Here is a 22,225-nt window from a genome sequence, read left to right on the forward strand (position 1 = left end):
AAGCTGTATTTTTTTTTTATTAATTTGCATAAATGTCTTGCGCTGATTTTGCAGTTTGGTCATGTTTGTTGGGAATGGATGCTCACAGTTAGTTACTGCATTAACAGTATTGTTTTTGTATTTGGTATAATTACTTAGTGCAGAATGAATTTGACTTGCCCAATGGTATGCATATGTACTACAGATTATTATTAAAATTACTGCATTGTGTATGAGGAGATTTGTATGCAGTGTAGTTCAGATAAATTCCATCGATTCGCAGAAGCATCTAAACTCGAGCCTAATGTATGTGCAAAATGAAGATGTTAGCACCAGCAGCAGCAAGCACTAGCTAACTGTTCTGTTGGGGAGTTTCCCATCTGTAACTCTAAGACATGGCTAATGAATGCCGACCTTGCTCCATGTTCTCTTTCGGTTCCATTCAGTATCTATCAACCCAGGGATGTATCTTGATTTACCCCCCTGTCCCTCTACCGCTTCGTGCTTGTAGAGTGGAACACCAGAGTGCATCTTGGCCTGTTGCAGGCCATTGTAATCTGTGTGGGCTCAGAGGAGGCTAAATTAAGAACTGAACAGCAAGACTGCGACAACAGAAGGCAGCAGCTTGGCAGATAATCAGAGAAAAATGGACCACAGATAGTGACCCTGGCTTATCCTTATCTTAATCTTTACTTATATAATTGGTCTGACTTCAAGCTATTTATTCACAGTGAAGACACAGTGTATGGGTACTGCATGAAATTACTGAAATTATTCTTCAGTAGCCTAAAGCTCTTTTATTACTTGTAAACTATATATTTTTTTCATTTCTGACAATATTGTTTTTTCTTTAAAAGATAATTCCTTAATTGGCGCCAAATAAATATTGCCATTGTAGCTAATGGATCATACTAACCACTTCTGTCACAAAGCAAACAACCATGTATCAAGCAAAATATATTCTTTCACATCTCATAAACACATATATCAGATAAGAATTATCAGAAGGGTCTTTGAAAGGCCCTTTATATGACATTCAGAAACACTGGATGTCACACTTGAATGTGCATATTAACAGAGTCGGACGAGAAAGAGTTGTCCTTGTGCGAAAATGTCATTTTCTTTTCTTCTTTAGCTCTGTTCTTTGTTGTGCGATTGTGTTTGAAAGCCATAAGTACTTGGACGGATGATTTTTGTGGTTTTGACTCTTTATTCCAACAATGAGAAATTGACTGCTAAGCAGTTTCATGGCCACGTGTGGTATCCTTCAGTGTTGCAGGGAAAGGTGCAAAATTATGGCTACTGCTGGCTTAGGCTATGCTCTTGTGGAAGTCAGCATGCCATAACTGGCAGTGTGTGGAAACTGTGAGATTCAACTAAGAACTGGGAAGATGACCATCAGTCTTAATGGATATTTATCTTCTTGGTGTGCAAAAAGTGAAACGTCTCAGAGTCTAATGACTAACCAAGTGCTCAGCAATCTAGTGGCCAATGTTAGATATATGATTTAACACCTAGATCAAATGAATACTTATCTGCCCACTCCCCTTGCTACCATTTTCATTACCAGCTTTCTCATTGGTCAGATCATTTGTTAGCTTTAGCAAGTTATGCTCAATTTATGGCACCACAATTGTGTTTGTGTATGTTTGCTCTACAAAGAGCCTGCAGAGAGAGGTTTACAAATAATGCATGTTCCGCAGTCTGTCAAAATCCTAATTGCACCTTCTTCTATGTGGACAACATTGTGCAATGGTCAAATGCAGACTGGTTGAGACTTGGGTTGGGTCAAAGAAGGGCACAAGAAAGGTCAGCAGGGATGGAAGAAGTGCAAAAAAACCAAGCAAACAAACGTTGCAAATTTAAAAAAATAAAAAGAAGTACAATAGGAAAAGTACAGACAGTGGCTAAATTAATCACTTTTCATTGGTTTTTAACATTGTTTTACTTTGCAAGTTATAACTTTACTCTTTTCTGTAGCTGGCTGATGGTGAGAGAAGAATATGGCAAAGGACAGGATGGGCTTAATATCTAATGCATACCATGTCATATGTCAAAAATGATGGTGGTACAGTGTCGGATAGTAGTCAATAGAATTGGAACACTGGTGTTTCTTGATGATGTGAAAGCATTATTCACCTGACCTGAGCTGAATAAAGCATTTTTATTATTTATAAAGACAAAATAGAGGCCAGAAAGGACCACAGTGGGGAAAAACAAGCAACAGCTGAAGGTGCAGCAACAATAACCTAGTGAAACACCTCAGGAAACTATTTTTTGTGGCATCCACGAGTTTTAGACTTTTTAATTTACTTATTAATTCTTTCTTTATTTTGCTGTGGACCTGACTGTGTATTTGCCTCTGTAAGTCAAATTTCTTCTTTGGACTTGAGTGCTGACACAGATGGTTGGGGTTATGTTAAAAACACCCAGATGGTATTTGGAAATATATGAGTCATATTTCAGTTGCTGTGTTACAGTATGGAGCTGCGTTTACCATTAATGTGACAGTGAAGGAAGCCTCACAATGTCAAGCAAAACAGGTTTTCACAAAACACTTTTTTCCCCCCCCCCAAAACTTTTCTGTCAAGTTTTATCCCTGGAATAAAATATGCTTCGTGTGTTATTTCCCCTAATGTATGAAGACAGTCAAAGAAACTCTTAACTAAGAAAGCTCTCTCATGGGTCTTAGATTTCTTGGCAATGAAGCAGTCTTTCTAAAAGACACCCTTTTGATTTGCTTCGTAATTATTTGTCCTTGTGTATGTATGTATGATTATTTGTGTGTGTGTGTGTGTGTGTGTGTGTGTGTTGTGTTTGTCCTCATTTGCTTCTGTTTGTCAGAGTCTAAAGCCACATGGGTGCGTTTTTTGGATTGCACCTCCAAACATTTCATTGACACTCACAGCAGCAGTCAGTGCATTGATTTCCCATTGGCTGATGCCAGTTGAGTTTACAGAAGGAGGTGTCTGAGGTAAAATGTGTGCTGTCTTTCTTTTTTTATATGCAGAAGTCACACGGTTTTTAGTTTCTTATTAAGAAGATAGTAATAAAGGATCTTTGCAAATTTTGATAAAGGTAGCACTACAAATGTAGCAATATAAGATCACAGAAATCACATCTAGAATTGATTTGTTCTGTCTTTTACAAAAAAAAAAAAGTATTATTGATTTGTTTACTTCTGCTTACTTCCATAGGTATGTAGAGGTTGTGCTGTAAACCTATAAGCTCCTGTGGCATCTCCAGCGCACCCTTTTACTGATGATGTGTACTTCAGCCATCAAGTGCTTTGCTCACTCTTTTCCTATCCTGTCACTTTCTGCTATTTCCCCTGCCACTGTTCATAAAGCTGTTGCCTGAATATATCCTCAGGGTGATATTGGTATCATCACTCCGTACTCCCTGCTGTTCTGAGCTTTGTATTGTCTTGTGGGGAGTGAGAGCCAGAGCCTTGACACCAACTTTCAATGCTGTACATGTTTAATCCCATTTCCAAAACAAATGTGGGGATGCTGTGAGGGATATTTGTCAATCAAATCAAACACAATGCCAAACATTCCTCTGGATAATGTGCAACCCTATATATTTTCATTAAATATTTAACTATTAAATGCCAGAACAAATTCAGAGGCATTTGATTTTAATTGATTGTGCTACACTAGAGAGAACACCGGTTTTCACATTGATTTGGCTACAGTCCAAGATTGTTTGGAGAGGCAGAGCAGCCATGTGCTTGCACGTATAACCCCAATTCTGAAAAAGATTGGGATGCTATGTAAAATATAAATAAGAATGGATTTGAGAAAACTCAAAAACTCATATTTTATTCACAGCAGAAAAACTTTTAAATGTTTATAATGGTTTGAAACCATAATAAGAAAAATATTAGCTTAGTTTGAAATTGTGGCAACATGTTTACCATAGTATAGCATCCACTCTTTTATTTTAACAACAAATATGTGGGAAATGAGGAAACCGGCTGCTAGACTTTTAGAAGAGGAATGTTACCCAATTCTTATTTGATATATGATTCTAGCTGCTCAACAGTCCTGGGTCGTGCTTTTCATTTCAAGATCCACCAAATGTTTTCAGTTAATGAAAGGTCTTCATATCAGGCAAGCCAGTTCAGCACCCAGACTCTTTTGCTATAAAGACATCTATTAGATGTTGTAACAGAAGCAGTATGTGGTTTGGCATTATGCTGCTGAAATAAGCAAGTCCTTCCCTGAAAAAGGCAATATCTGTATGGGAACATCTGTTCTAGAGCTCCTGTATATACCTTACTTTCAATATATGAAAGCTGCCAGTCACTAATGTACCCCCTTACAATCAGAGAGATGGACTTGCTAGTCTCTCTCCTCTTGGATAGGGTCCATATTTTCCAAAAAGAATTTCAAATATGAATTCCTCTAACCATAAAGCATTTTTTTCATTTTGCCAGTTTGTTTTAAATGAGCTTTGCTATAGATGCTGAGATTTTCAAGGTCTTCACAATTTTATTTTAAAGAACACAATTCTGACAGCGCGTGCAGCACGGTGGCACGGTGGTTAGCACTGTTGCCACACAGCAAGAAGGTCCTGAGTTCAATTCCAACATCAGGCCGGGGTCTTTCTGTGTGGAGTTTGCATGTTCTCCCCGTGTTTGCGTGGGTTCTCTCCGGGTACTCCGGCTTCCTCCCACCGTCCAAAGACATGCAGCTTGTGGGGATAGGTTAATTGGATAATCCAAATTGTCACTAGGTGTGAATGTGCGAATGAATGTGAGTGTGAATGGTTGTCTGTCCCTGTGTGTTAGCCCTGCGACAGACTGGCGACCTGTCCAGGGTGTACCCCGCCTCTCGCCCTATGACAGCTGGGATAGGCTCCAGCGCCCCCCGCGACCCTGAAAAGGATAAGCGGAAGCGAATGGATGGATGGACAATTCTGACATTAGCTGATGTTGTTTTTGCAGACAGTGAACAGAGATGGGGAGTAACGCGTAAGGGATTACTATTGCAAAAAAGTTTTGGATTACTGTTACTTTCCTGTAAGCGTGCTGCGTTACTAAACCGTGATTTTGTTTGTGAGAGTGTCTCTTGACAATGACGTACGAGCGTGCGACGTCCGTGGCAGCACCAGATGTGTGTAGATCCACAATCAATAATATGGAGTGCAGGAGAGAGTACGACCGTGCAGCGTTTAAAGCTTGGAAGTACTGACATTACTTTGGGTTGATTCTGTAAAAAGTGACAAACATTAGTGTCCGCTGTACACTTGGGCTGGGAAGAAAACTTCTTTCTACAGCGAAGAATTTCACTTCAAATCTGAATGTGAAATTCACAAAGAAACCCCTGGATCTCCCCACTGACATTACTCTGCAGTACCGGGCAAACCTCCACTGCCCCCACTCCTGCTAAACAGATTAAAACAGATTTAAGAGCGATGGGACTTAGTGCCGCTGAATCTTTGATTTTATTTATTTTTTGCTGTGTTTTACTTGCATCTATTTGAAAGAGTGAGTGTAAACACAAAACATATTTTATATATTGGAATATGCAGAAAATAAGTTTAAATGTTAAACAAAGTCAGAGAATATTGCGTATAATAACAATAAAATATTAAAACTAATAAAACAAGTTTTAAAAAGAGACTTTTTCATTTAATTCAAGTTTAAATGAGGGATTATGTAGAAAAAATAGAATTGGGCTGAAAGGTCTATTGTTTTATTATGTATTCAGGTTGTGCATCATTAAAAAGTAATGATGCACAACGTAAGTAATAAGTAAGTAATAAGTAACTAATTACTTTTTAAAATATGTAATCAGTAAACTAAATGGATTACTTTCTTGGAGAAGCAATCAGTAACTAATTACTATTTTCAAGTAACTTAACCAACACTGCTCATGAATCCCAACTTGTCGTTACTTTAGAGCAACTGCCTCTTTGAGACCTGTTGCCGATTGTCATATTAATTGGAAAATGTTCCTCCAGCTGTTTCTTTTTAGTTCTACTTATTTTTTCAGCCCTTGTAGCATTCAAGCATCCCAACCTTTGCCAGTATCAGAGTTGTATCTTTAAGCATTGTTTCTTGCTTTGATAATTACAAAATGTTTTCAGAAAGGTTAGGATGCCGTTTCAACATTCATACCTAAAGTAGAGAGATTTTTATTATGGCCTCTAATGGTCCAAATTTGGGGGCATAGTGGCCAAAAGGCAAAAGTGTGGCCTAGCACTTTTGGGATTTGGTTTCAGTGTTGGTGTTTATACCCTCAGAGCATGGCTAATCCTCAGAGGCCATCATTGTGTACTCAATCATCTTCTCACATGAAGCACCAAGCCTGCTGGACATGCATGCCTAGTTGGTCCCATGACAACATTTTTCTTTGATCTGTGCCTGGTAGTTCGATGAAAAGCAATGAAAGAGAACAGACTTTCTCTTTCCATCTATTTCTTTACCCCAGAGCTTGCTGTCACCACTTGAAGGCCTCACACTTGTTTTAAACAGTAAGAAGACGACAAGAGCAAAAAAAAAAAACCAAACTTTGAGATTTGATGGGTTTTTTTCCTCTTTTTTTGAGATGTTATTTATATCTACATTTTTCCCCCTCATGGTAGAATACAGCTGACCGGATCTTTGAGGATACATGAAAAATTTTGGTTTTGAAGTTAAAGTGTTTGTGACAAACCTGTCTGATCACACAGCACCTTTCTTTATAACAGTCTCTGATTCCTCCTCATACTGAGCTGGCAAAAAAAGTCTAGCCGATAGCTGCATTTAGGGCTTATGTATATAGACAGGTAGATGGACTGGTAGTGGGAAAGGAGTACTGTAACCACAGAGATGGAATGATGAGGTCAGTCATGGCATCTGGTAACCTAGTACCATACCAGAGGCTGAATATGGCCAGACATGAAGGATCTTTATTGTCAGAGAAGGAGCCACTCTGCTGTCCATGCTCGCTTAGAAAAATTAATCTTTCATTTCTATGAATACACTCAATCTTCTTATGTCATTCATCATCAGTCTTTGTCCACCTACCTGTCCTCTTTGACCGCTTCTCATCTTAATCATTAGCAAAAGTTAAGCTTCAAACTTGCAGACAGTATACCTCTGACAATTTCTTCAGTATTTCATTGTGTTCTTCTGAAACTCTTAACTGTGAAACCTTTAGCTGAAATATAGAACTGGGTTATATCTTAAAAGACTTGGAGTGAACAGCTACATAGGCAAACTCTTGTGAGGCTACACTAAAGTCCCATGTCTCTTTAAAGAAATAAACATGCTAACATGCTTACAAATAAACTAAAAGTATGTATGTATATTTACTACAGACCTGTTCCTAATTACAAAGTATAGTGGAGGCTGATGATTTTCTTTGTTTTAGGTATTACATATTTAGATGAGGATTTCTGAAGTGATGGGATATTATTACTGCAAATAGTCCAAATTTCATGGAGCTCCACCTACAAATAAATGTAAATACACACTTTTTTGCCACTTTATCTGTGTTGATATCAGTTACATTTTTTATGTGCTGGTGTTGAAGGAGTAGTCAGACAATCAGATACTTATATTCATATGATAGGAGTGGATTGACTCACCAACAGACTTGCACTGACATCCACAGACCAATACCAGTTTTGTTACATTTTGGGTTTACTACTTTCTGCTGGCCAATATCATAAGGCAAGTCTTTCAGTTCGTGAAAGATTTGCTGTCGGATCTAAGTGGGGTTTCACAAATATAGTTTAAAAACTGATTTAGATGGTCAGAATCAGTTGATGAGTTTGAAAAAGTGCAGCTTTTCCCTGTTGTTTGGCTTCTTTTCACACTGAGAAAACTCCAAACAAAATCCAAGCGGAACAAAATGCACCACTGCAAACCACATTGAGGACATTTAGCCTGCTTATTGGATACATGTGTCTGCTGTAGGAGCAACGCTCCGGGTAAATGGATAACATGGAAAATTTACTATCAACAATGGCTAATTGCTACAGTTTGTGTACTCTGCTGCATCACAGACCGCAAAGACTACAGGAAGGCATTGAAACCAGACTAAGCCCACATTCTCCAAAGGGTTTTGGCATGATTGGTTTGTTCCGCACCTGAGTGCGATTGCCGTGTTCACATCTGCACAAACAAGCAGCCTCAAGGGGAATACGAACCAGAGTTTGATTTAAATGGACTAACTGGCACAGGTGTGAAAATAAGTAACTGCTGTGCACAGGAAGTGATGAATTTTGAATAACCAGGCCCAGCAGCTGCAATTTTTTTTCTTTTAAAACACATAGAACTCATCAGTACAAGGACTCAATAGGTGATATTACCCGCGGTAACCACAGAAACTGAAAAGCCCACGGAAAGCTGCATTACAAAAGGGGGAGAAAAACACATCAGCGAACTAAACACATTTGTTATTTATGTGAAGCTAATCATTGTTAGATCCTTGAGCAATGGCCACTTTGTGTCGGTGATGCAAATGAAAATGTAAAAAAAAAATAAAGTTGTTGCTCTCATGGAATATGGTTTCCACTTTCATTGGGCATGCAGTCGCGCAGTGCGTTTGTCCTATATCCTTGCTCTACAGTCTCGGGGAGGCAGGGAAATAAAAGTGAATTTGATTTCAGACAGGTGTTTCACTCAAGAACCTCCAAGGGGCCTCTCCTGACAGTGGTACTTCAAAACCCTTTGTAAAAAGTGAGGTGGGGCTGTCACCAGCAAGTCCCTACTGATGTGTCACAGAAGTACAGCATTTTAAGAATTCATGTGTTTGTATGCACATTTTGTATTGCCTATTTTCTACTTCCTGGGATATGAGTAACCTTCCTAATCAGCAAGTTCATCTTTCCAGAAGGTAGTGGATTAATTCTCAATCTGTTATTATTTTTCCCTGATGGTTTTATAACTTTAACTCTCAGTAGGAGTTCCCAAGCCTGTGCACAGCTATCGTTGATGTTGGATTTTAAAGATACTCTGGCCCCGGAAATTTATAGAGACACCATCTTTCAGCCTACTCAAATTCTTTCAGAACATTTGGCCCTTTTCTGGTTTTTATGATTTGTTGGTTTGATAGATAGGCTTTTGGTGCCAGCCAGCCTCATTTCAACCTTTTCTGACTGACTCTTTGCAGAAATTAATCACCAACACCGTACTTTATTATTAATAAATCAGTAATAGACAGTTAATTCTTACGTGGTAGACAGGATATCATGCTGATTTTTTTTCCTGTATTCCAGTGAGTCATTTCTCTGGCTGCAAGGTAGCGACTGTCTTGGTCTTGTTTTAACAGGATTTCTCTCTCTCTCTCTTTTTTACTCATTCAAAATTACACTTGGTTCTAACAATTACCAAGACAAATAGATCCTCATTCTTTTATCAGTTCCTTTTGAATTGCTGTTACATTTCCACACACAACTTTGACTTCAGTCAACAGATTAGTCGCCAACCCATTTATTCTTCTCTCATTTTATGTTTTTATACATTTTCCTCTCACTCTGTCTTCTCTTCCATTTTCACACATCAAAAGAGCTTGATGCCTTGACAGGACGGGCCCTAGAAACTTGCTGCCTCCCTCCAGACCTTCCAGTCTCTGCTCCCTCATTGAACTGTTATCTGCTCCATTTCTGGGATTTTCCATGGCAACCAGGAGCCAGCGAGCGTGTGAGCGAAAAGAGTAAGGTCTCCAGTGGAAGAAGTATCTTGTCTCAGACAGCTGTCTGCTAAAAAGACAAAGAAAAGAGGGGGAAAAAAACAACAAAGAGAAAAAGGAAAGTTTGGCAAAGTTGTTTTCCCCCCGTTAGCATGAACAACAACCTAAGTGGATGTATTTTACCACACTGAGCTACAGTTCAATTAAACCCTTTGACCAATCTCAATTCTTGACCTCGTGTGTCTCTGTCATGCTTTTTTATTAAAAAACAAACAAACTGTATTACTTACTTACTTACTTTTAGTGCTCTGGTGACAAACACATTACAATAGTGCTCTCCTCTTGATCGGTTCCTAAGCAACCTGTTCAGTTGATGCAGGCTGCAACTGCTGACTGACAGTCCTTAAAGTTTCATCCATGGGACCCCCTCAGTGGAAGTAACCCACATTTCTCTCTATTTTAAGATTAATGTCAGATGTAAGGTCTTACCAAAACATATGGGCCTCTCCACTCAACATGTATCAAATGCAGACTGATTTCCCTGGAAAGTCAACATGAACACTTGATTTCTCACGCTAGAGCCTCTCTTTACAATCCTTAGCCTCTCCTCTCCAGGTTCTTCACTTGGATGTGGAGCGACAAGACAACTTTAAAGTCAGGTTATGTCTGTGTCTTCCATAGGATTACACTAGATTCCCAGTGGTTTTAAACAGTCACACTCTGCCACTCAAAGCCAGACATTTTCGTTTGGAGCGTTTATTAAAGGAGCTTGGGAGTCTGTGGTGACAAGTGAAGCGTTTAGTGGAAACGGAATGAGGGATGGAGAAGAACAGAACTCTGCAACAAGGGTTTTCCTTTTTAAAAGTTTCGGTCTCAAGACTTTCACAGCCTTTGTCACTCTGTTTAGAAATACAGTCACAAACATAGCCCAGGGACATAGTGACCCTGAGGACTTGGAAGCAACAAAGAGTCAGAGGCAATCTGTGAGTGGCGATAGCCACAATTCTGTATGACGGTTTTCCTATTAAGTTTACTGTTTGTGGGGTGAAGTGAGCCTTCACCAACCTTAGTGCATATAAAACCTGATGAGAGTGCTCTTTGTTTTCTTTTCCTAATAAAAAGGGACTAGAACATGGATCAGAGTGAAAACATAATCCGGGAGAAAGAGAAGCAATCTGATTTGGTATGTAAAATGTCCTGTCATGGTAAAAAGAAGAGAGACTCTCTGTCAATTCTAAGGTTTCACATTTAAGGACATAATAGAATAACTAGTCATTACTAAGTGCATCCCACGATTCAGTAGTTTGTAGAGCCACCTTTTGCAGAAGTAGCTTTAAGTACTTGTTTTGTGTTTGACTTAATCAGTCTCTCACATTATTTTGGCCCACTCTTCTTCACATCATAGCAGTGAGGCATGCACACATTCATTTATGCACAGTTCTCTTGAGGTGCCATAACAGCATTTCAATCGTGTGAAGGTCTGGACTTTGGCTCAGTCATTGTAGCACCTTGATTCTTTTCTTTTTCAGCCATTCTGCTCTAGACTTGCTGCTGTGCTTGTGATCTTTGTCCTGTTTCATCACCTGGGTTTTTGCCAAGTTTAAGATGTCAGACACATGGCCTCATATATATCTGTAAAATACTTATACAACGGAGTTCATGGTCAATTCAGTGAGTCCAAGGTGTCCAGATCCAATGGCTGCAGAACAAACCCAAATCATTACCCCTTCAACATGTGCTTGAGAGATTTGGTATGAAGTGTTTGTGCTGATCTTCTTTCTTTGTTTTTTCCAAACCATGGCGCTGTACGTTATGGCAAGACATTTCCACTTTCACCTTATCTTGGGGCAATCGTGGCTCAAGAGTTGGGAGTTCGCCTTGTAATCGGAAGGTTGCCGGTTCGAGCCCTGGCTTGGACAGTCTCGGTCGTTGTGTCCTTGGGCAAGACACTTCACCCGTTGCCTACTGGTGGTGGTGGTCAGAGGGCCCGGTGGCGCCAGTGTCCGGCAGCCTCGCCTCTGTCAGTGCGCCCCAGGGTGGCTGTGGCTACAATGTAGCTTGCCATCACCAGTGTGTGAATGGGTGGATGACTGGTTGTGTGAAGCACTTTGGGGTCCTTAGGGACTAGTAAAGCACTATACAAATACAGGCCATTTACCATTTAATTTCTTCCAGAACTCTTTTTTTTCTGATGCAACTTTGCAAATCTATGTCAGGAACCATTCTATACGAGCTATATTTGTTCAGACTTTTTTTCTAAATGCATTGTCACGAACTTCAACATTTAGCATGTTAACGCAGGGCTTGTAGAGTCTGACTTGGAGCTCTGAGGGTTATTTTATTGCAGTTTCTCTGAACATTGGACAGTGTTATTTTGACTGGAAGACTGGCACTGTTTTCCGCTTGTGAATAATCTTTCCCATTGTAGAATAATGGCCAACAAATGATTTGGAAATGGCCTGATTACCCCTCCCAGCTAAGATAAGATAAGATAAGATGGCCTTTATTAGTCCCAGAGATGGGTAACTCACAATGTTACAGCAGCAAAGGAGACAGGGCAGGAATAAATATATAGATGCCGCATACCCGAGAGTAATAATATTATAAATGTATGTACATATACATATATATGCTAAAAATGTGTATATATGATACAACAATGCACTATACTAGTAGCAGCAGAATGAAATATTTAACAGTGGAGCGGTTGGCTGTTAATAGTAATAGATTGATAAGTTCTTGTGAAAGATTATTGCTGATATTGTTCCTTTTTGGTGCCGTGTTAACACACTTGAAAACATTAATTTCAGCTGATTTAAGGACTTGAGAGTTATATATGTAGCCAATGTAGCCGTTTCTTAAAATGTCATTAAAGATTTTGTGCACAATAAAAATACAGCATTCAGTATGAAAGTGCAGTAAAAGAAGGTACAATAAAAGCACCTCAAGTGTAAAAAACACACTATGTAAAATGCATAAACCTGTAGTCTGCATTTTTATTGTTACCGTTTGGAATCTCAGAATGACAGTTTAACAATTTGTGCTTCTGACTTCCACTAATAAGCAACACCCCTTCTTTTCTCCCTTTACCAGTCGTTACTTCTATGTCTAGTCAGTGTTTGTAACAACAAGCTTGCAGTGAAATCCCATGTGAAAAGCAGCATTTATCATCCTGCAAGAATAGAACAAAAACTGGAAGAAGCATGGCAACATCTTTTACCACCGTCCATGGTTTCCTCAATGTAATCTACCCTGCGATGCTTGTGAAAACAGAGAAACGCTCTCTTGCAAACTGCCTCCTCTGTCAGTTTTACTGTGTTTATCTACTCCTTCTGTCACTCTCATCTGCAAAATAGTTGGTGAGACTATGGATCCAGTTCATGACAATCCATCATTTAAGACAAGTATACACAGTAATCTATTTTAAACAGCAGGGTATGACACTGATGATGCATGGCAGAAGAGGCTGTACAGAATACACACTTATGCATATTGATAATCAATTTTCTTCATTTTAACCACTGCAGGAAAAAATAAAAGTTTCCGGGTGCCACTCTGCGCCGTGTTCTTTGAACTTAGTAAATGCACACTGATTTTCTGTATTGCCATTACTCACTATTTAGAGTACTGGGATTGACCAAAATAAATGAAGCAAATATGCCCAAAGTCTTATTGTGTATTGATCTGTCAAAGCTAGACAGGTGTTTTAGTTACACAGACAAACAGAGCTGCTGCAGGAGAAAAAATAATCTAATTGCACCACATCAACTTTAATGTGCGGAGCTACACAGCTACAGTATATAACACAGACGAAAGCAGTGTATTCATGTGTTCGTGGCAGAATATAGGAAGATAAAAAAAAAGAGGTGTGATGACAGAGTGACAGTATTTTCTTCCGTGTAGCCTTCCCTTAGCATTTTTATTTTTGTGTTTGTTGAGTTGTTAAAGCAAGTGGAAAATATTACCATGGCAACATGGAAACTGTCCAGTGACACGGCACAGTCCTTGATGTGGCCCATGGCATTTCAAAATTTTAAACATCTGTGTCCTGCAACACTTTATCTGGTGAAAATGGAGAATTTGGTTAGCAACTTTCTTTTAAAAAAATTAGTCTAAATGATTAATGAGTCATCAACAGGTAGCTTTTACTTCTTGTGTCCTGCAATTTCTCCATACTCAAATTTGCCTTTTCCCCCAGCTGGTTCCCACCAGTATCCCATCATCACACTCCCATTCTTATGTTCTCAGCGACTGTAATGAATTCCAGACCATTCTTTTGAGATATGTGTAGGCTTTCTTCTTGCTTCCAGCTCCCATTGCTACAATTTCAATCTTCCTGCCAGTTTGATGGGGCTGCCAGGTGCTTCTAGCTAAACCATATGTCCTTTGACACTCTGTCTTGGGGATGGGGGAAACGTGGAGAAAGGGGGGTTAAAGAGGAGACTATCTGGAGCTACCTCTGAGAAAAACTCTCCCTAAAACTCAGTTGGCTGACATGTGGCAAAAACACAGGCCACCAAAACGAAACTCCGGTTCTAATTCCTCTTTGCGCTAGGCCTGAGAGAGCTATAGATAGAGGGATGGCAGGGAGCTCTTCACTGTTTCCCCGTGGGGTCGGAAAAACAGATCCTGTTTCAGTGAGCCAGTTGGCTTGGTGTGGCGCAGTGACCGCATCGCCATCTTTGGCTCAGTCTGTCAGTCAGTCACAGTCTGCTGGTCTGCAGCTCCAGTGGTCAGGCAGGAGTTCATTCTTTTCTGGTGTCTTTGTCTGAATGTTTTTCTGACGGCCAGACAATCCTTTCAACTCTGAAACCTCAGTCTCTGCCTCGTCTCTGGCTCCGATCCAGGGCTGTGATTCTGCGCTGAACTGGTCACACCATCGTTCAAGCAGCTCCTCCTGCCTACAGGTAAGGCCTGTAAGCCTAGTGATAGTTCTGCTTGCACAAAGGCATAGTTACATGTATACACACACACACACACAGCAGATTTTTAAAATCACTTACAATGTCTCTGCAACAGAGACACAGCATAAACAACAGCTAAATGCCCCCAGAGAAGAAGCTGCTTATGGCTGCTCCCTTATCTGTATTCTCTCCAGTGCAAAAACCAGTACGACACAACATACATTTTTATACTGAAACTCCAATGTGAGATTCTGTGTGTATGTGCTGAGCCTTTTGTCATTTTGCCGCACTAGACGGACGTTTTCCCAGAAGTCCATGCAACCCAGCAGTGACCTGAAGTTACCAAGTCTCTGGGATGTATTGTGGCAGACTTTAAATGTGAGGAAAAGAAACTCTCATCACCCATCACCTCTGTGAGATGAAAGGCCCCAAAAGCAGCCAGCCACCCTGCTGGACACAGCTCAGCTGTTATAAGAAGTGTCTGACAGAAGTGGCAGGTACTTGACCTTCTCTCTAGCTTTTTTTCTCTCTCACTCTTTCTCTCTTCTTCTCTTTTCTCACACTCTCTTTCTCTGTGTCACTGCTTTGCCACAGGCTGACCACTCATGCCTCGCCGCCTCGTCGGTGTTGTCAGTGAGCTAACAATCCCAGCCTGCTGTGCTACACCTGCATTTATTTGTTTATTCCCACTGACTTCTAATAAGTACTCCTCATGAGTCCTTGTGGTGGCGCTGATCTTGACGCTGTGCAGTCCTACTTTCTCCACCTTATTACTACAGGGGTCTCATGGCTCAGGGAAATTTATTGGCGAGTTAATGTCAATAGTTAGTCCAAGAAATTAGAGGATGGACGCGTTTCTGCTCAATTCACAAGTAAAAGAAAGCACTGGGGATTCGAGTTGTATAAGCATGGTTTGTGTTACTCAAGTGGACTTGGATGAAGAGGACAATAGCATCCACAGACTCAATCAAGGGAGAATTACAGTGGCAAACATTGCGGGTTACCTACTGTATTCCGAGCCTAGATCTGCATGTCTGGGTGGGGAGGGCAGTTGAATTTTTAACAACCTTGATGCACATTTCCATTTCTCCTGCAGACAGTGTCCCATGTATTCATCTCTCCTAACAATGGCGAAATGTCAGCATACTTTCAGGCTGGTCTAAATTAAACATTCATCTCCTTTGAGTATACAGCTATAGAGCTGTTCTTGCCATCCCCTCCCACACTCTTTCTTTCTATTTTCATAAGGGTTTATAAGGGTTCATCCAAATGTGGAACGAGAACAAGACACTTTCTCTCATTTTAGGCCAGATGGTCAGTATGTAGCGTTTAAATTATTTTAAGTTTGCTAATATGCTAAATAACACTTCTCTGGCTGACTTTCATGGTCACATCCCAAAAGTCCCAAGCCTTTATATGTGCAATGGCCAAGAAAGTTGAAGACAAGACTTAAGATGGGGAGTGGGATATTTTATTAATGGGAACTATTAATATTCCATCGCAGGGGGACGATGGCGTGTTTCTTTTTGCAGAAGCATAATGAATAACTGAGCGCCTCCATGGTACCCGATTCGTAGGCATGAATATTCAGGCTCTGGCGATGTATCATGGGAGTGTTGGGAGCCTCTTCTCTACCCTATAGTGGATCACACCCAAGCTCTTTGTCTCACCTCTCTACTCCTACTTTTATTTCTTTCCATGCACATTCAGCCAATGTCACTAAGGCCAGCAGCATCTTGAGACCGGCGACTATAGATCTAATGCTTGGCTCTCAATAACAACCGTCCACAGAGGCTGGATTGATTGATTACACTACTGTGGCTTTGTGTGGGTTTTTAATTGATTGATTTATAGTGGGCCTATGATTGATTATGAGTAGTCAGCAGTGGGTTGGAGTTGGGCTGTCAGGAGGACACAGGGTGAGAGGTGAGCTCTTGTGGCCCCTGTGATATGTTTGTTCTTTTATCCAAGAATCCCACTTTTATGTGTAACACTTGGTAGAGCCACATTTTGTCCTTACCTCGGTCACCTCTCTGGAGCTCTTTTCTCCCTAATTTCAGTGAATGCGCGCCTGTGTTCACATGTGGTGTTGCCTGGAGCTCTGTATGTCCTGTTCTTGCCAACAAAATGTTCAGTAATGTCAAGTTTGTGGTATTCAGCAGGTACAACAAAGACCTCCTTACAAACCTCAAAGAACTAACTCTCACAGTGCCTGTGTAGGAAAATAAAAAGAGATCAAGCATAAAAAGGAGAAGGGAAAGATAGAGAATCACATGACAGTGCAGAGGGGAAAAAGAAAGTATTACCCCGCTCTTAACATCCCATTCAGATATAACGCTGAGGAAAGAAAAACTATGAAGGACCAGAAGAAAGAATCAATTTGGTAACATAGATCAGGAAAGGGAGACAGTTAAATGCAATTGCAAACAAACATTTCGATAGTAGACATGCCATTCTCAAATGATACACTGTCCCAGTGGGCCAATAAATAACAAAAATCTATGCTTATTTCGACTCGTAAAATCAGGCCGGCCGAGATTAGGGGCGGTTGGTGTGCTACCACCAAGACAAAAAGCCTGAATGTATCAGTCATTTCTTCAAGTTTCATTAAAGTCTGATCAGTGTTGTCTCAGGATGTGTAACAGATAAACAGATGAATGAATTAACAATAAGACAAACCGAGAACAAATGGATGAACAAACAAAGCGCAAACAAATACACCAAGAACAACAAAGAAGCAAAGAAGCAATTCAGTGAAAATGAATAAATGGACTAAAGACTCTTGCATGGAAATGGGAAATGCACATGGGTATCAGTCATTGTCTTTTTGTCTTTAAACTCCCAATGCAGAATAAAAAGTATGGGACAAGCATCTTGGCAGCTAAAGGCTTTGTTTAATCACACATTAAATTAGCAATGAAACAGGGACATGCATTTATTGTGTCATTGCAATTTTAGAAGGGTACAACAACAACTCTGATTACATTGTGACTAGTTAGTGCATGTTAGTTTAATCATTTCCTCAGTGTCTGTTTATATTTTAGTATTCTAGAGTGGGGGGGAAATCAATTTTGATATACATTACTGTACAAAATTACTGTCGAAAAGATGTTATTAACTGTGGTGAGCTTGCTATTAATATTACTGGAGAATGGCTTTGTGTGTTCTTATTGCACTTGTGGCTGAGACTGCTGTGATTTGAAACTGAGCTAATATCTTTAAGTCAAGCGATCTAACAGCACGAAGATGCTACACAGCTATTAGAGGCAGATATTAAAGGGAATCTGTACTCAGCATCTGCCTGGACAGTGTAAGATTCTTCACCAAGAAAGAACATTATTCCTGATCCTAGAAACCTATGCCTTTGCAATGCCTCAGAGAAGCTTGCTGATCGTTGCTCATATACATCCAGATATGCAATATCTTTTCTTTTAGTTGGAGGTAATATGCAGTAATCTAACACTGCCACTGCTAATCCCTTTTTTCCAAACAAAGGGTTACAGCACAGAAAAGCAACAAGAAGAACTCATCCTCTTGTTATCCTGACGCAATTAGAGCCCATGAGTGGCCCTCAGATGCCAGTTAAAGTCTGGAGGATGTCATCCGAACTTTGTTATGGCTCCCTGTGTCAGGTCGTGATTATGGCTATCCTGACTTCTATTTGAAGACTGAATACAGTCTGCTTTCAAGAGGAAGAAGGAGAGGTATTACCCATAGAGCTGGAAGTTGTGCGCACTGCAATGCCTTGGCACTCTTCTTTGGTGTGGAAGTAACCTCCAGATGCTTAATTTGGAACATACACCCAAAACTTCTTAAAGTTTTTTTTAAAACACTGGCTTCAGGCTCAAAAAGTTGCTTAAGGACCTGGTGGAGGGAGAAGAGCAAAGGACTTCCTCCACCTTTAGCGTTAGCCCTGAAGTTAGGACAGGCAGACAATCCTGCTGCTTTACCAAGAAAAAAACATAATTGAAAGATGCTTCCCAGATGGCAATACTGGTTGCTGGGACTGTCTAGGAGGTAGGAATACATGTGGCTGCATCACTGTAAAGCGTGCCCTTTAAAACACATAGTATTAATTAACACAAATACCAGACAGGTAGTCAAATGGTCCTTTCACCTATTTCATTCTTTTGCACTTTGAAATGTCAGCATATAATATTTTCACTTGATCTTGTTTGCACTTTTTCCACATTAAATTAAAGATCTAAAAGTAAACATTTAATGCCTTAACTTCACTGATCTTATTCTTTTTGAGACACTTACCATGTTAACCCCGTTTTGCCACGTAATTTTTTTTCAAATTCTGTTTATTAAAACAAATTTTAAAAATCCATATCAATTTGCATAGATATGTTCAGTCTATTTATATATATGCAAATAAAAGCATATAAGGTGGTTAAGGCTAAAAGGCTGAAAACATACGCAGTATGAGTAAATCCATAGGTAACTCTGTTAGCCTATGTGTATCGCTAACTGATGCATCACAATAGCTATTATAATGTACTTAAAACTGATATTTGTGAATATGCTGTTAACTGGAGCCACCAGAGGATAAAGACTGATTTTGGAGAAGCTTACTTATGATGTGCTTTTGACTGAAAATTGTCTGGCAGAGGTCAAACAAGTTCACAGCCACTCCCTCTCACATTTCCTGATGCTGTCTCCTTCCTGGACAGCCCAGAAAGAGAGATGTGTGACTGAGTCACATATCACAGCCATCTGTCAGCCAAACATTGCCAGATGTGGCTGATGATATTAAAAGTGGCAACACACAATATATCAAAATTCCTATGCTCAACAGCAGGGCAGGTCAAAGATCACATAAAATAAGGTGCCCTTTCATTAAAACCACGTTTTTGGGTCTTTTTATAACAGACAGGAATAAGTAAATATGCATTCATTCTATGACAGTAACTTGTACTTTCTAAATATGGGTTCCTGCTGGCCAGGCAGATGACATGACTTACTGCAGAACAGCGTGGCATCGTGCCTTGAAGAGTAAACCTGAAGATGGAGGGCACATCGGTATGGTTTCCACTGACTGGATGCTATTAAAATCCCTGCAAATGTGGCTTTAAATATGAGAGTTCGATAGGTTTTTTTTTTGGGATAAAGGCCCTTTTTTTCTGTTCAAAGCACAACAATAAGTGCAATGCAGTAGGTCTGCCATCGACTGTCTATTCACCCCAAGAACACTTGCTGTCTTAGCTCACAGGTACAACAGGACAAAGTACAAAAGGGCTTACTGAAGTGGAAGATACACTATAAGAAAACTTTAAATGGTAAATGGTAAATGGCCTGTATTTATATAGCGCTTTACTAGTCCCTAAGGACCCCAAAGCGCTTTACATATCCAGTCATCCACCCATTCACACACACATTCATACACTGGTGATGGCAAGCTACATTGTAGCCACAGCCACCCTGGGGCGCACTGACAGAGGCGAGGCTGCCGGACACTGGCGCCACCGGGCCCTCTGACCACCACCAGTAGGCAACGGGTGAAGTGTCTTGCCCAAGGACACAACGACCGAGACTGTCCAAGCCAGGGCTCGAACCGGCAACCTTCCGGTTACAAGGCGAACTCCCAACTCTTGAGCCACGATCGCCCCGATTCGGCGCACCTGCTTGAGCCGGTTATTTTGCTGCAGTGGATAGAAACATACAGATCAGTCAAACTTAACATCTAATATCTGATTTAGGAAAAATATCACCTGAGTGTTCCAATGAGCAAAAAGTAAAAAAAAAAAAAATCAATAGGAAATAAAAGAACAACTAAACAAAACAGACAGACAGAGAATGTGGTTCTCTGTAACAACAGAGAACCACATTTTATCCCACTCCTGTCACAAATTCCCAAAACTAAGTCAAACATTTGTTCTTATTCATCAAAATTTGTAAAAAAATGTAAAACCTGAATTTTTTTTACTTCAGTTGCAGCGTCAGAGTTTCAGAAGTTGATGTCAGCAGCACATATGCATATATCCAACCTGTACACTTCTTGCCCCTTACTACCAGTTCTCTGTTAATTTGACGTCATAGCCTATTTGATTGGTTATAGTAATTTTATTGGTAAAGCACTTTTAAAATACAGGAAGTGCTTCACAGTTTGGATAAAAACACATTAAAAGTAAGTGTAGAGGCTTGTGTAAATACATCAATGCATCATATTAAAAGCTGTCTAAAAAGGAGTTCATGAACATGAGAGTGACACTGAGTGATGCTTCCCAGTGAACAGAACTGATTAGGCTGATGGAATCAGTGGTGGAAATTTATTGTTTGATAGAGGAAATTTATTGTGTAGCAAATTTAAAAGAAGAATTGTGTGCGTTTTAAGAGCAAATCATATAAAACGTAAAGCAGGGTGTTCCTAAAACATTGGTTGATTAATAACAGATTAGAGATGCAATAATTAATAATGTTGTTCATGTAGGTTGGCATTTCTCATACTAAAAGCCTGATTGAACAAAATAAAATAATAAGTTCTCATGACTAGCTGTGTGTGCTTGGCTTTATCTAGGTGATAGAAGTTACGGCCTGGCTGATGACAGCCCTGACCAACACTTGGTCCTTCTTGTGTGCAATTTGCACTCTGTCACCAAGTGCACCTTAGGTTTTCTGAACAGCTGGTGAACTTTGGTAGACACTGCAGACTGCCAAAAGGGTTCTGTCATTTATTAAAATTCACATCAACACCGTCAGTATAGAGCCTTGGGTATGTTATCTGATGGATATGTTGCTTAAATTAAAGCAGTATCTATGATCATAGTCTCTTATTCATTTCCTTGGTCAGTGCTCTGACTTCAAATTGTAGTTGAAAAAAAAATTGTGAACCTATTTCATCTAACTTTAGGTTCTTTCTTCATTTTTAACAACTTGTGCATTTTCTCTGTTGGCAGTTACAATAAAAGTAGTTGAAGTATACTGTGTAAAAAAGCACAAACAAAACAAACAAACGAAAAAACAACTTCCTGCACTCAAAAGTGTTAAGGTTGCAGAATTGGGATTCAAATGCATTGCTTCTGAAAGCAGACAGATGTAATAAAAAAAGCAATTGTTGATTTAGTTGATGCAAGGCCAAAATACAAGCTAAACGATATCAAACCTGAAGCACATATGAAGATGACACACTCTGGCAAATAATAATAAGAGAACCAAGCAATCAGGGAATGAAAGACAGGAAGCTAAATGTTCAGAGGACACAACAGAAAACGTAACCTTCAAAGTAAAAAAAGAAAAGTAATTCAAGAGAATGACGCAGGCCTCAAAAAAGACTGAACAAGTCTGGGACAATAAGAATATGACAAAAACTCCTTTTAACTAATAAAAATATACCTGAACCAAAACGGAGACTCATTACTTGAATACAGAAACACAGGAAACGAAGGCTTTATGTTTCAGGAATTAAGACCTTGAAATGTATACACTGAAAAAGAAACGAAACAATAAATTACCCAACCTAGCGATAACAGAAGAAAAGAAAGAAGACTAAGAGCATAAGGATAACAGCAAAAACAAACTCAAAACCCTTAATAACCAAAACCCCAACACTCCAGATCCCACAGACCATGACACAAAAGTAAGCAAGAGCGCAAAGAGTATCAAGTTAGTTCCCATCACTGCTCATAGGTACTTTTGGGCCGAACTTGTCTTAAAAATTTAAGTCAAGTGTGATTGAAGCTTGTGGTGTTTTTAGGTGTTGTTTTGACCTGT

The 22,225-nt window shown here is 39.8% G+C and overlaps 1 protein-coding gene across 1 annotated transcript in view; it reads left to right on the forward strand.

The window, feature by feature from the left end:
* Positions 1-21,811, forward strand: part of meioc (meiosis specific with coiled-coil domain) — a 47,492-nt gene extending 25,681 nt beyond the window's left edge. Inside the window, exons 10-12 of the transcript XR_014873627.1 lie at positions 14,456-14,515; positions 14,806-15,009; positions 18,008-21,811. The gene's annotated coding sequence lies outside the window, so the exon portion shown is untranslated. The remainder of the gene's footprint in view (positions 1-14,455; positions 14,516-14,805; positions 15,010-18,007) is intronic.
* Positions 21,812-22,225: the final 414 nt, after the last annotated feature.

Source organism: Neolamprologus multifasciatus, chromosome 4 (assembly GCF_963576455.1).
Source record: "Neolamprologus multifasciatus chromosome 4, fNeoMul1.2, whole genome shotgun sequence".
Lineage (NCBI taxonomy): Eukaryota > Metazoa > Chordata > Actinopteri > Cichliformes > Cichlidae > Neolamprologus > Neolamprologus multifasciatus.